Source organism: Ostrea edulis, chromosome 6 (genome assembly GCF_947568905.1).
Source record: "Ostrea edulis chromosome 6, xbOstEdul1.1, whole genome shotgun sequence".
Lineage (NCBI taxonomy): Eukaryota > Metazoa > Mollusca > Bivalvia > Ostreida > Ostreidae > Ostrea > Ostrea edulis.
The window spans coordinates 11367891-11381742 of record NC_079169.1 but is presented as its reverse complement, the minus strand read 5'-3'; the positions used below and the strand labels follow the sequence as shown (position 1 = coordinate 11381742).

The window sequence follows — 13852 nt, the reverse complement described above, 5'->3', positions numbered from 1 at the left end:
TATGGCTAATGCTATCTGGGCCAACAGTTATATCTAAACTGGTATATCTCTTTATTGCTTTACCCAATCCATCTGAAGATATTATTCAACAACTAAATCAGATTCTTGTTTGAATTCCTGTGGAAAAGTCCTATTTTTAAAATTGTGAAAAAAGTATTCACTCAGAATTATGAAATGGGGGGACTTTAAATGATTGATATTGAGAATTTCATAGACACCATGAAAATATCCTGGGTTAAAACATTACTCGAGTGTTCTGTCAAATGACAGTCCGTTATGGGTGCAGATATTGATATCAGTCAAGTTATAACTTTAAAGCCACTTTATGCTTTACAGAAAGTGGAAAAATCTAAGAATCAGTTTTGGTTTGATGTATTTCAATCTTGGAATAAACTTGTTAATTGTTATGCACATGATGATAACATTACTCAAGAACAATTGCATTATAGTGTTCTATGGTATAACGAGAACGTAAAGGTAAATAATAAAGTAATATGTTTGAAAGCATGGAGTGAAAATAGTATCAACTTTCTTAATTCATTATTAGACAATGATTTACATATAACAAAGTAAAAACCAATTTTTTTAGAATATCGTATTTAAGTATTACCAAAGTAGTAAAGCAAATAATGAAACATCATAAGATTGATCAACTGGGTAAATTAACAGAACCTTTTATTCCAACACATGCAAGGTGAAGATAACGAACAGTGATCAATCTCATAACTCCTAACATTTAATTCCTTTGATTTTAGACAAAAATTGAAATAATTTTTTTTTATATAATAATGAAGTATAACATAAAGGCCAATTAAAATGGAATGAAAGGTTTCAAATTTTACAAGCTGAATGGAAAAACATTAATACTAATGGATTTTTATTAGTTAAAGAAAGACAAAATACTATGGTTTCACTATCGTGTTAACCATAGGATATTGACTACTAACACATTCTTTAAAATTATTCACAAGTCAGATACAGATTTATGTACATTCTGTAGCCAACAAAGAGAAAGTATTGAACATCTATTGTATGAATGTGAACGAGATCAACATATTTATAAGGAACGTATTTGAATGAATCAGTAACATATTTTCTTTTCATGTTGTAACTTGTAAAAAAGAATATATTCTTGGATGTGCTGATAATGAAATTAGTAACATTATTAATTACCACATTAAATATTATATATTTTGTTGTAGATGTCAGAACAAAACACTTGTGTTAAATAGCTTTAAGCTGACTTTATCAAGTGTATACAATATAGAATTGAAATTAGCTATAAGAAACGACTATGATGAAATTTTTGTTGAAGAAATTGAAGGTTTTTTTTATAGTATATATATTTATTTGGAAACATACAATTTTGGTTGGGATAAAATATCCTAGGATATCCCCACTTATTCCTCACCTATGGTGCCAGGGGCCCATTGGATTGGATGTATATCTTTATCATTATTATTATTTAATTCATTTATAAAGCACAAAATTACCTATAGTTTCTATGCTCTGTACAATGTTTGTGTTAATAATCATTGATAATGTACAAATAAAAGACCTGCAAGAGCTATAAAGAAAATGATAAAACAATAGAAAGAATTAAAGTAAAACATGGTATTAAAATGACAAAGTGGTTGACTTTGAGTTGACAAGATACAATTGGTATACAGGTATTAATTACATGCGTATATATATATATATACGATATTACTTTTCAGAAAATAAATATATAAGACATATATATACGCATACATATAGATACACATTCATATACATAAATTCGATATTCATAATATATATGACAGTAGGTGACTCACAAATTAATCCTTCAACCTGCGTTCGAAATCTTGGTGTCATGTTTGACTCCAAGATGGATATGGAGAAACAAGTGAACTCTGTCAGCAGATCTTGTTATGCACAGTTGCGGCAAATAGGCCACATAAGAAAATATTTAACAACAAAAGCCATTAAATCTCTTGTGAACTCTCGAATTACATCAAGGTTAGATTACTGTAACGCTCTCCTGGTTGGTGTTCCAAAGAAAGTCCTGAGCAAGCTCCAACATATTCAGAACACTGTCGCACGTCTCATATCCAGGACCTCTCGTCACAACCATATCACTCCAATACTAAGAGAACTACACTGGTTACCTGTGCAGTATAGGACACAATATAAGATACTTACTTATACTTACAAAGTCTTACATGATGAGTGCCCAACTTATATCAAACAATTACTAGAGGTATATAAGCCTACCCGAAATCTTAGGTCTATAAAACAATCAGTCACTTTAGTTATTCCAAAAAGTCGAACCGTAACATACGGAGATCGTTGTTTCAGAACAATAGCTCCAAAACTGTGGAATGCCCTTCCAGAACATGTAAGGGAATGTAGAACACTGTGTGCATTCAAGAAGTCACTGAAAACACATTTTTCCATAAAGTTTTCCAGGACTAGTTTCTATCATTTCAGTCATTCGTGTAGGTTAGATTCTGTGAAAAACTGTGAAAACTAAAGACTGTGTGTCTTAGCTTTCGAGTGCCATTTTGTGATGTTTTATTAAAAAAAGGGGGGGGGAGGAAATTGTATGTTTTAATGTATTATACCTGAGACATTATATGCTGTGTGTGCGTGTGTGTATTTCATTATCATTATTATTTTAATACGCCCTGAAACTGATGTTTATTCTTATCTAGCATATTTATGGTATCTTGTGTTTTCATGTTTTATATGTACAATGAGGATAGGTACAGCTTTTAATGTTTTATTTATTTTCTATGTATTATGTGTATAACATTCTCTTGTAAGGTATATATGCATTGTAAAGCACCTGTGAGCGTACATAGTGTATGAAAAGGGTGCTATATAAATATGGTATTATTATTATTATTATTATTATTATACTATATCAAATATATACAAATATGGTAGAGATATTTTTCTATAAGCCATGCTGTCTGTGGGGAACAACCTTAAACAAACAATGTCCATATTTTCCCCTTCAGGCAGCGCTACTGAAGGACAGACCCCTTCAGATAGTCTGATTATTTTTAATTATTATCATCACAAAGTCATAGAAATATCATAAAACCATTTATAATTGAAGTTGAAATTTAGTGTTTTATAAGTCTCATATTGGTACATTAAGTTTGTTTTTACAAAATAGGAAATGTAATTGATATTTTCTTCATGTTCATATCTTAACTTCATCTTTATTTTATATATGTAAAAAGCTGTATATGATAATAAATCAAAAAATGGAAGTTATTCAAGCAACTTAGTATACATAAATAACATTTTATGAATTTATAATGCTGTATGTATGGATATTGTCAAGGACACAGTTTAGTAAATTACATGCAAAGACTGTCATTATATGACTGTCCTATACCTTTAAACCATGGCCTATTTTTTGTATAATGATTATGTAGCCAGAGAATTGTAACACTTTTTTCATACTGTTCTGTCCTCGTTTCTTCTTTCTTTATTTGTGAGTGCTTGTTGTATACATATTGTTTTACATATTAATTACCCCATATCCACTGGTTAGGTTGGAAAGTAGGGGTGTGTAAAATCCTAACCCAAAAATGCCAATAAACAACATTTACTCACCCAAAAAAATTCTTTCGAATTTTTAGAATCCATGTTTCATTTACACCACTTCTCGCATATGTTGTAGCAAAAGTTTCTCCTTCACAGCAGTTAATATTTTCGTGAGGAGGAAAAAATATGGGCTTGGTAGCACATTTCCTGGATCCAGATATATATTTCTGTTTGTAAGGGTTTTTGTGAAGTTTCGGAATCCAATATGTATTCCAGCATACTTCAAGTTCAATTCTACACTAGTATTTCCTACAAATATACATCTACTATAGCACCCAAACTCTTAAATTACATATTTTACAGTGCCTAGATATAGACCATCTTATACATAATCCACCTCCCTGTTCTTGTTCTTCGTCTACTTTCAACTACTGAGTCCAGATGGATATTTCATTACTGATAATGTTGATATAGTTGAAAATGAAGACCTTAAATAACTTATTTTTAAATGTCATAAATTCAGAGAAACCTAGTTTTTCAAATGGTGACAGAACTTCATCTCTTTCATGGATTCTATCGAAGATTATGCCAGACGATGGGCTAAATATGAAAAAGAACTTGATACCTTGTCAGAATGGATTGAAAGCATAAGAGGGATCACGTCTTTGACTCATCAAAATAAAAGTACGTACCATCTATCTTTCTGTGTTTAGTAAACCAGAAGTGATCAAAAAATTGGATAGGTTACATAAGAAATATTTTGGTTCCAGCTGACAATGCTTCTCACAAAATTGTCTTTGTAAGGCTCATTATTACAACTGCATTTTAAAAGAACTTAGCATGAATTCCTCGTTTGGTAATCGTACTTATGCTCCAAAAGCCCTTTCAAAAGATTAAATTCTTAAAAACCATGCTTCAGTTTTAAGCAAATTTAATATCCCAGTCAATGGGACGAAAGAATATGAGATACCGTACCTTTACAGGAATCCAAAACTTCACAAAAACCTTACAGAGATACCATGCTGGATCGAGTGAATGTTCTACCAAGCCCCATCTTTGCACCTCGTGAAAATAACATCTGAGAAGGAGAAATGTAAAACGTACTGGGCGACTACATATGCCCGAAGTAATGTAAATAAATGTGGATTCTAAAATATTCTTAAGAACATTAGTAAATTTGAAATCACAAAACTTTCCCCAAATCAACAATATCAAAACGTGTGAGTTTTCAACACTCTACACGACCATTCCTCAAGATAAATTAAAGACTAGACTTTTTGACATCATAGACAATTGCTTCTTAAACAATTACTTTGTTGAACACCACTCTGATTTGACGCACAAATACTCTGAAGTTGATTTTAAACAGATACTGGAGTTCCTCGTTGTCATTGTTGATCAGGTCTTCCAACAATCTGTTGAAATTTTGAATTGAGACAAACAACTGATAAACGAGTTGATATTACAGGGGTTTCAACAATCTCATTTAAAGTAAGTATTTCGGATATTATATGGTCGTTATAATAATGATCTAGTTTGCCAATACAACCTACCACTGAGTCAAATGCTCTCTGATGTGTTTTATGCCATCTTCGCTAGCCAAGAGTGACGCTCCACGGTGTTTCTTTAAGAAACACCGTAGAGTGTCACCCTTGGCTAGAGAAGATGGTTTCATACCTACTGCTAGGCCGTTCTTTATACACAGATTTTGACCACGGATTACTCTGTTTACCTTATCAGAATATAGGACTCATAGCGGGTGTGACCTGTTGACAGGGGATGCTCACTTCTCCTCGACACCTTACTCCACCTCTGGGATCCATGTTTGCCCAACTCTTCATTCTGTATTAGTTATGAGATTGATCACTGTTCGTTATCTTCACCTTTTTATAGGTACGGTAATTATGTTCATTCCTCCAATCCGCTGGGATATTAAATGTGCTTGAAATTGAAACGTGATTTGAAAGAATTTTATTCTTTGAAAGGAAACTTCAAGTATAAGTAGGATTACCATGGAATTAAAGCCAGGTTTGTTTAAAATACAGCTGCTGTAATGAACCTTACAAAGACAATGTTGTTACAAGTTTTTTCAGCTGGAACCAAAACATATTCCGCATGTAACCTAGCTAATTATTTTATCCCTTCTGGTTTACTAAACATTGAATTTTGTTTTGATGTGTTTAATAGGCATTGTAATATTCCTCTTATATTTTTTATCCATTAAATCTTTCTCTAATCAACAAATTGTCATGAATTGTTTTCACTTCTTGCGTAAGAATAAACCTCTGTAGTCCCTTTTACGTGAGAGAAAAATTATTTGTAACTTAATTCTGGTATATTTTACCTGACTGACAATATGTAAATCTACTGTTAGCAGTTGACAAAGAGCTATAAAAGTCTACAAGATCGATTTGTGGAATTCTATATACCAGGATATATACCTTCCATTTACGTGTTTGTTATTTTGAAATTTAGCGCACGGTAAGGTTTGAATTTGACGCTAGGGCTAGGATTGGTTTGGCTTTCGTTAGGGGTGGTATTAAGGTCAAGGTTATATTTGGAGTTAGGGTTAGTACAGTTAGTCATATTTAGAAAACGAATAGTACTTGTCACTCGACTATTCGTCAGTCACTAACGGAAGCATAACTACAGAAATGAAGCATTGATATTGTCAATATCAAAGATTGGCATAAATCTCCTCGATAAACCTATGCCTATCAGATTAAGTATAAATGTCCTTGATACTATGCCTTATTTATAAATGACTAGATCAAAAACTACTATTTCAGGATGACTAAGATGGAACATAATCGGGCAAAGATTTCAGTCGTTTTAGGATTCTGTTACGAAAGCAGAAGTATTATAAATGTACAAATCTTTCATCCACATTCATGTATATGATTGTTATTAGATGTCGGGTATTTAGAGTGATCTTTATCTAGCAAAAATTCGATAACAGGACTTTAATTGTTCATGGTGTAACGCAAAATCCTGGGAGAAAGCTAGAATATGCTGTTTCTGCTGCCCAATCCCATTCATGTATCTCCCTCATGCATAGCTCTTATCCTTGGACGAATTTGGCTACAGTTTTTGGCACTCTAGTTTTCCTTTTAGCTCTTACAAGTTTATTGTTATATTTTGGCTTGAGCATCACTGAAGAGACATTATTTGTCGCAATGCGCATCTGGTGCATCAAAATTGGTACCGTATAAGTTTGATATGTACGGAGTATTTGATAAATAAATGTTATTTAAATTGAATCCGATAAAAACCCTAAACATTACATAGTATGTAGCGGCGCTATTAACTTTTTGAATTGTATTATGGATTTTTGCTGGGATTTCGGGTTATTCTAACCCATAACACAATATGTTTTGTTAAACATTACTACAGAAATGTATGGGACTGAAAATAACATTACATTCGAAAATGTTGACATCATCAAGTTGTTCTCTTCTTCCTTGCGCTATGCCCATCTCAACGAAGGAAAAGCTCTGAAAAATCAACACTGACTGCTCCCTCCCTCCTCTCTCTCATAACAAAGACAAAATACTGAGAAAACAAGAATTTATTTGTTTAACTCGGGTAAAACCCAAAGTCCCATCACATAAGCTAAATGAATTTTACTAATACTTTATTTTCGAAAGTCATTCTGGCAGAAGTACATCATGTCATATGAAGATTCGATGATATTCTTGAAATCATAAACTTATACAATTGTGATTTAAAATTATGTAAGTATATCGAATTAGAAATGTTTGTGGTTTCATTTGTAAAAGTGAAGTATGGTCATAGAACAACTTTATCTTTGGTTTTTTCTTCTACTTTGATTGCGTGAAGTTAATACCACATCTGCAAAGAAAAGAAAAAGATCCGAAATTACTATAGTTTACAGCTTTCCTTGGAGACACGACATTCCATATTTTATTACTTATCTTTCTTTCACTAACGATATTTCTCTGCGAATTCCAAGTAACGATTTGATGTTTCAGTTTATGATTTGTCATGTTTTATTCCCTTGATCCATAGAATCCTCATTTAAAGTAAAAATAAGAATACCGGTATTGCCTTTTTGAAAAAAATCTTTTAAAGGGTCTGATGCATAGGAAATATATAATAGATTTTTGTTTTTTATGTTTCATTGATGGGTTTTGAATTCATCATCATAATATAATGAGTCTATTTAATTAGTTTACCGATTGTTGATTTTCTATCTATTTCTTTTGCGGGCATTTGGATTTTGCCACAGCGAATATGTTACGTTAATCAACAAGTCTTACGTTTTATTGCTGATTATTTGGTACGGGTATTGACTACGGTTAATGTCTATAATTCTTAATAAAGACAGTGTTTTTAAAACAATTTTGTCGCAACAGTGGGCATGTCTACTGCAGACTTAATTATAATCCTCCACTCTACCTACATATCTTATTTCGGGGGATGGTTCAACCAATTCCTGTGTAAAGAGGACAAAATCTCCTACTTCGTGTAGACCGAATGAATTTAGATACAATCCGGAAAAATCTCATTTCCTTAAAGCTAAAGTGACAGTTTTAAAATTTGCAATTTACGACTTCCGGCATATAATATCTATGAACAATCACGTCATCATAAATTAGATTTTCCTAATGAAGGCTCCGTGTCCCTTATCTCGGTCTTAATTTAGTGTCAGAATATCATTTAAAAGACATAACCATAAATCCCAAGGCGGAAGTATGGATCATTCTGGGATACTTGTAATTGTACGTGACTCTAGACTGATCTTTTTTGTCACCGACTTTGAAAGACAACACCTGAAAATTTGTTCACTCGGATACAAAAGCTAACATGCTCTTTTATCGATGATTCGTTTGATCAAACAATTAAGTCTTTGATGAAAATCTGTTTTGTGATTTCTGTAAAGTCGGCTAAAGGCAATCATGAAAGTATTAAATTGCGGACAAATTGTTCTGATCACGCTAAAATCTTATCAAAGTTTGAAACAATGAGCTTCACACACATCCATTTATTGCAATCCTTGCTCTCCGATATAGCGAGAACTAAGCTCGCTCGACCTCTAAAATATAACCTACAAAAATTGTGTGTTTTATTGGGGGGAAATTCTATATGACGAATTCGTTATCTCCAGTCTTCGCATCTGTGCTTGCAAAAAGTATTATTTCTTTATGAATACAAGCGCTGTATGTGAACCTCTTAACTCTATTGTTAAAAAGTGTTGAGATTAAAAATGGGTGACAGTCAAATTGCGCAATAGATACGTGAAGAAAATTACGCAACGTGTAGGATTTCGCGCAAGAATTCAACCATAAAATTTTCATGACGCTGCTACCAGCGGATTTGTCACTTGTAAGCGTAAAATATTTCTCATTCTTCGATTTCTATTCCGAGTACATATTTTAACGTAAACATTATGTTATCAATAATGTATAGATTGATGTTATGACGTAATTAGATCAAAGTACAAAAAAAACTTATTTTCGCAATCTACATTCATGTCTTTATAATATAATTTTAGTGTTTTTGGATTCAAAATCCATGTTCATCATCTTCGTACGTATACTGTATAATTTGGCTTGGAGTGAGGACACGCCCATCCTCAACATCCAGACTTTTTTTCCTAAAGCAAAACGTAACAATTATGATAAAACTTCAAGCACTTTTGCCACAATGAAGGAAAATTGATACATGTATAAGAAATGAAATATAAACGATAATGATAAAAAATATATATGCAGCACTTGTGCCTTCGATAAAATCTAATATATGTGACAGAGTTCTGCAGGCCGTTGCTATGGAAATCACTAAAAGATTGATTCAAATTTTGTCTATCTGCTTCATGTGAATTGAATATGAAAAGTGTTATTATGAATTAGTGTTCATCTTGTTAAATTACATTGGAAGGATTTACATCAACTTTTCTTTAGTAAGTTATCCGATATAAACTTGCTAAAATATTGAAAACAGTTTAAATTCATTTGAAAATTAGTTGATGAATATGTTGAAATTCAAGCAAGAAATTTACAGTTCTCGGATACTTGAGGTCATCGTCGGAAGCCCACGGTCTGTCTTACGTCCGTCTCGCTACCACTCACTGACCGCTTGTAAGTGGTAGTAAGACGGATGCGATACAGATCGTGGGGTTCCGACAATGACTTGAGATGTAGCATGTCTGTACTCTTACAGTATACAGGTCTCATTGTATTTGTAAATATTTTAATGGTTGTGGGAATCTAATCTGTGCTGCGAATCCTGAAGACGGACAGCACACAAACGGCCGTTTCTCGTAGTAAACATTTTGTTTTCATTTCATCAAAATTTTATAGCAAACGTCAAAAAATAAATAACCAAAAAAAAAAAAAAAAAAAAAACCAATAAAACAAACAACAACAAAAAACCGCACACACAAAAAATATCAGCTTTTTAAAAATGAGAACATATTTTTTCTGCAGAATAAACGCTTAATTTCTATTTATCTCCAATTATTACAACTTTATACAGTTTTTACGGTACCACAATACATATAATTTAGAAATCTGAATTTCAGAATTCACGAACAACTACATTGGGGGGTGGGGTGGAAATATAAAGGTTTGAACTTGAATTTTCAATAGTCAGGTCAAATTAGGTTTTTTTCACTCATTAAACTACGAGGAAGGAGAGCTAACAGAGTGGGATTTTTTTTGCAACAGCTGTGACCTTATCTCACTCAAAATGTCACGCATTAGATAGCTGTTTTGATATGAAAATTTCCAAAGCCGTGAAACAGTAGTGAGTAGTAGAAATCTTTGAAGCAAACATATCTTTCCACCACAGTTTTATGAATTCACCCATGGTAATATAGATATATTTCATGCAAGCAACCTATATAGAGAATTTATATTTACAAATCACATGAGACTTATCATTGTGCTCTGATCACTTTGGTTTCATCAGACCATATTACTGTAATATTTCTTACTTCAAATGTTTAAATCTGCTACTCATTAGTATCATCGATTTACTTTACTTTTGACAGTGAATTAATCCGCAGATTTACTTTACTTTTGACAGTGAATTAATCCGCAAATTTAATTTACTTTTGTCAGTACATTAATCCGCAGATTTACTTTGCTTTCGTTTGTGAATTAATCCGCAGATTTACTTTACTTTTGACAGTGAATTAATCCGCAAATTTAATTTACTTTTGTCAGTACATTAATCCGCAGATTTACTTTGCTTTCGTTTGTGAATTAATCCGAAGATTTACTTTACTTTTGTTTGTGAATTAATCTGTAGATTTACTTTGCTTTTGTTTGTGAATTAATCCGATGGTGTAATATACTTTTGTTAGTGAATTAATCCGCTGATTTATTTTATATTTTGTATGTGAGTTAGTCCATAAACTCAGCCTATTTATTCACATTACTTTTTTCAGGTGAATTCGTTAGTCCAAGATTTAATTTACTTTTGTCTTCGTGAATTCATTTCATTGATTCTCCCTTTCATTGCAGTTACATAATTTGAGTCATCTGTTTACAAAAAAACCCCAAAAGATACATATGTACCAAACAAAATTCAAGTCGGTCGTTCCTAACAGCTGTAAGAAAGACTAACTGTATATTAGAGAGGAACGCTTATTCATATAACTATTCATGTTGAACTAATGCACCCTAGGAATTACGAAGAAAAAAGCCAACCTGTAAATCTTCAAAAACAGCCTCGGATTTGATCAATTTTGTTTAAATAGAATTTCCTTTTCTATTCAATGGGTACATATCAAGAGTTTATTAACCTGTTAATATGAAACATGTGGTATGAGTATGAGAGAAAGCCACCCACAATGATAATCTGAAGCCAAAAACATACACGAAATACGAAGATGGACGAAACTAAAATGTCTTTTGTGAAAAGATGATGCATACTTTTAAACAGGTTATCTAATTTACCATGTATTTCAAGGTACATGGAATAGAATAATACAAAATAGCATGTACCGTTATCTAGATGTCGTCCTCCCCCATTCTTTCATGTGCGTACTCTTGGCAGGCGGTCATGATTCGTGTGCATTTGTCAACAATGATATCATCTAACGTCGACCTATCCACGGCTCGTTTTCCGAAAAATAGACTGTTCATGTTAGGGTTCATCCCCCGCCTTCCGAAGAGTAATGGCTGCTGTCCGACTAACCTCGTAAGTCCTCTGGAGTTTTCTTTGGATGCTGATGTTTTTAAAACCGTGATCGCCACCAAAGCAACAGCAATAGAGATGATAGCATATGTCTTCATTTTCTCTGAGAAAAAAAACCCACCATGAATTGTATTAGGGTACAGAATGCAAAAATAACAATTTGATAAAACAGTGGATAAAGGGTAAATGAAAGCACATTTTTATGTAGAGAATACAGATTTGCTTTTTTTTTAATGGAGTATATATAAAGACATTTCAGTGCATGGCATATCACAAACGTGTTTATAATGAGTGATAGAAATAATACGTACACATCAGTATTATATAGAAAGTTGGGTAAAATGTTAAAAAGCCAGGAGTGAAATTCATGGAAAAAGATACGAAAATGTCAAAGTTTTGTGAGAATACATTAAAAATGAAAGGTGAAGATAACGAACAGTGATCAATCTCATGACTCGTATAAGGAATACAAATTAAAGAATTGGACAAACACAGACCCCTGGACATACCAGAGGTGGGATCAGGTGCCCAGGAGTTGTAAGCACCCCCTGTTGACCGGTCACACCCGCCGTGAGTAATTAAGAATTCTTATTTCTTTACGACAAATGAATTCCTTAAAAATTTCCCATAAATTACTATAACTTTCAATTTATATGTTTTTATACCAAAAACAAAATAATAATAAAAGCTGACCAGCGAACACACAGGAGACCAAAAATGAAATTTCAAAAAGGATTCCAAACATCATCTTCCAATCGTTGTCGAAAAATATCTTTAAATTTTGAGGGATTGATATACCCTCGTCAATAATATAGCGAGTTTTCAAAAATATGTTTAGTTGTGTACTGTATTAGACGATTCCTGTTAGTATACTATATATAGGTACGATTCCTGTTAGTATCCTATATATAAGTACGATTCCTGTTAGTATACTATATATAGGTATGATTCCTGTTAGTATACTATATATAAGTACGATTCCTGTTAGTATACTATATATAGGTACGATTCCTGTTAGTATACTATATATAGGTACGATTCATGTTAGTATACTGTCCATAAGAACGATTGGATGACAGTTATCTTCCTTTGGTTTTATATCAAACATAAACACATATTTTGATTTTGTGATTCGTGTTTGATACATAACTAACATTTTTTATATATAATTTTTTTTTTTACAAAACGCCCTAAGCGCTCTATCGTAGCCTTCAGATATCAAATATTTATTTTTCAAAGCAATGATTTATAGTTTCTCTAAGTGACATTTCAAAGTTTATTTTTGTGGAATTCTTATATTAATATGATTTTACTTTATATTATATTACTACAAATTGGTAATAAATAATCAAATAAGTCTCCTTATTAAATTACATACTTCCCATGATAACAAAAATGTAATATAATTATAATTATGAAATATGAATAATTTGTGTTAGTATAGTCTTACCTTTCTGTTTCTTGGCTGATTTTCTGTCTGCAGTTTATTCAAAAGCGCGTTCCTATATATGTAAAATTCCTAGGAGCCAAGCCTTTAAGCGAAGTTCAAGAAAAGGCGTAACTTCGTTAAAAGGCATGTTGAGGCTGAACGCTAATTAGTCCTAGCCGACTGTTTCACCTGCAATTCCCTAATGAGACAACGTCATCAAATCAAATTAAATAGTTATTGATAAGAGTTGACCGTACTTAGATTCATTTGCTCGTAGCTTAATCTACTTAATGATGTAAAGAATCTTTGAAGTGAAAGGAATGAAACAAAAAGGGGTATAAACTGACCGCGTGCGTGAGGAGATTGTCAATATGTTTGGAGGGACTTAAATCTTTGTTTGACGGATGATTTATTCTTGTCATACACTGAAGCTTTTAGGAAAGTGATTTATGTTTCACAAATCTATCTGACTGAAAAAGTCTCCAGAGGGAAAATGACTTTTACACATGCTCTTTATATCCGGTCACCGATCTCTTTAGCAGAGGCCCGTCTTTGTCTTAGTGTTCATAAAGGCACATTAGAAAGCCAAGTACATTCCTCCAAATATTGCCATATATCGTTTTCAGTATTTAAGGGTTAGAAAGATGCTTTGATGCAAAGTGCATTAATTGTGGGTACGCTAAGGTGTATTCAATGTTATGAACATCGCAAATT

General features: G+C 32.5%; 1 long non-coding RNA gene across 1 annotated transcript; it reads right to left on the bottom strand.

Moving 5' to 3' along the window:
- Positions 1-7095: 7095 nt before the first annotated feature.
- LOC130047132 (uncharacterized) lies at positions 7096-13210 on the bottom strand. The gene is made up of 3 exons (XR_008796178.1): positions 13160-13210; positions 11517-11812; positions 7096-7395 (listed from the first exon to the last, which is right to left on the bottom strand). It is a non-coding gene; the product is annotated as an uncharacterized LOC130047132 (long non-coding RNA).
- Between the last annotated feature and the right edge of the window lie 642 nt (positions 13211-13852).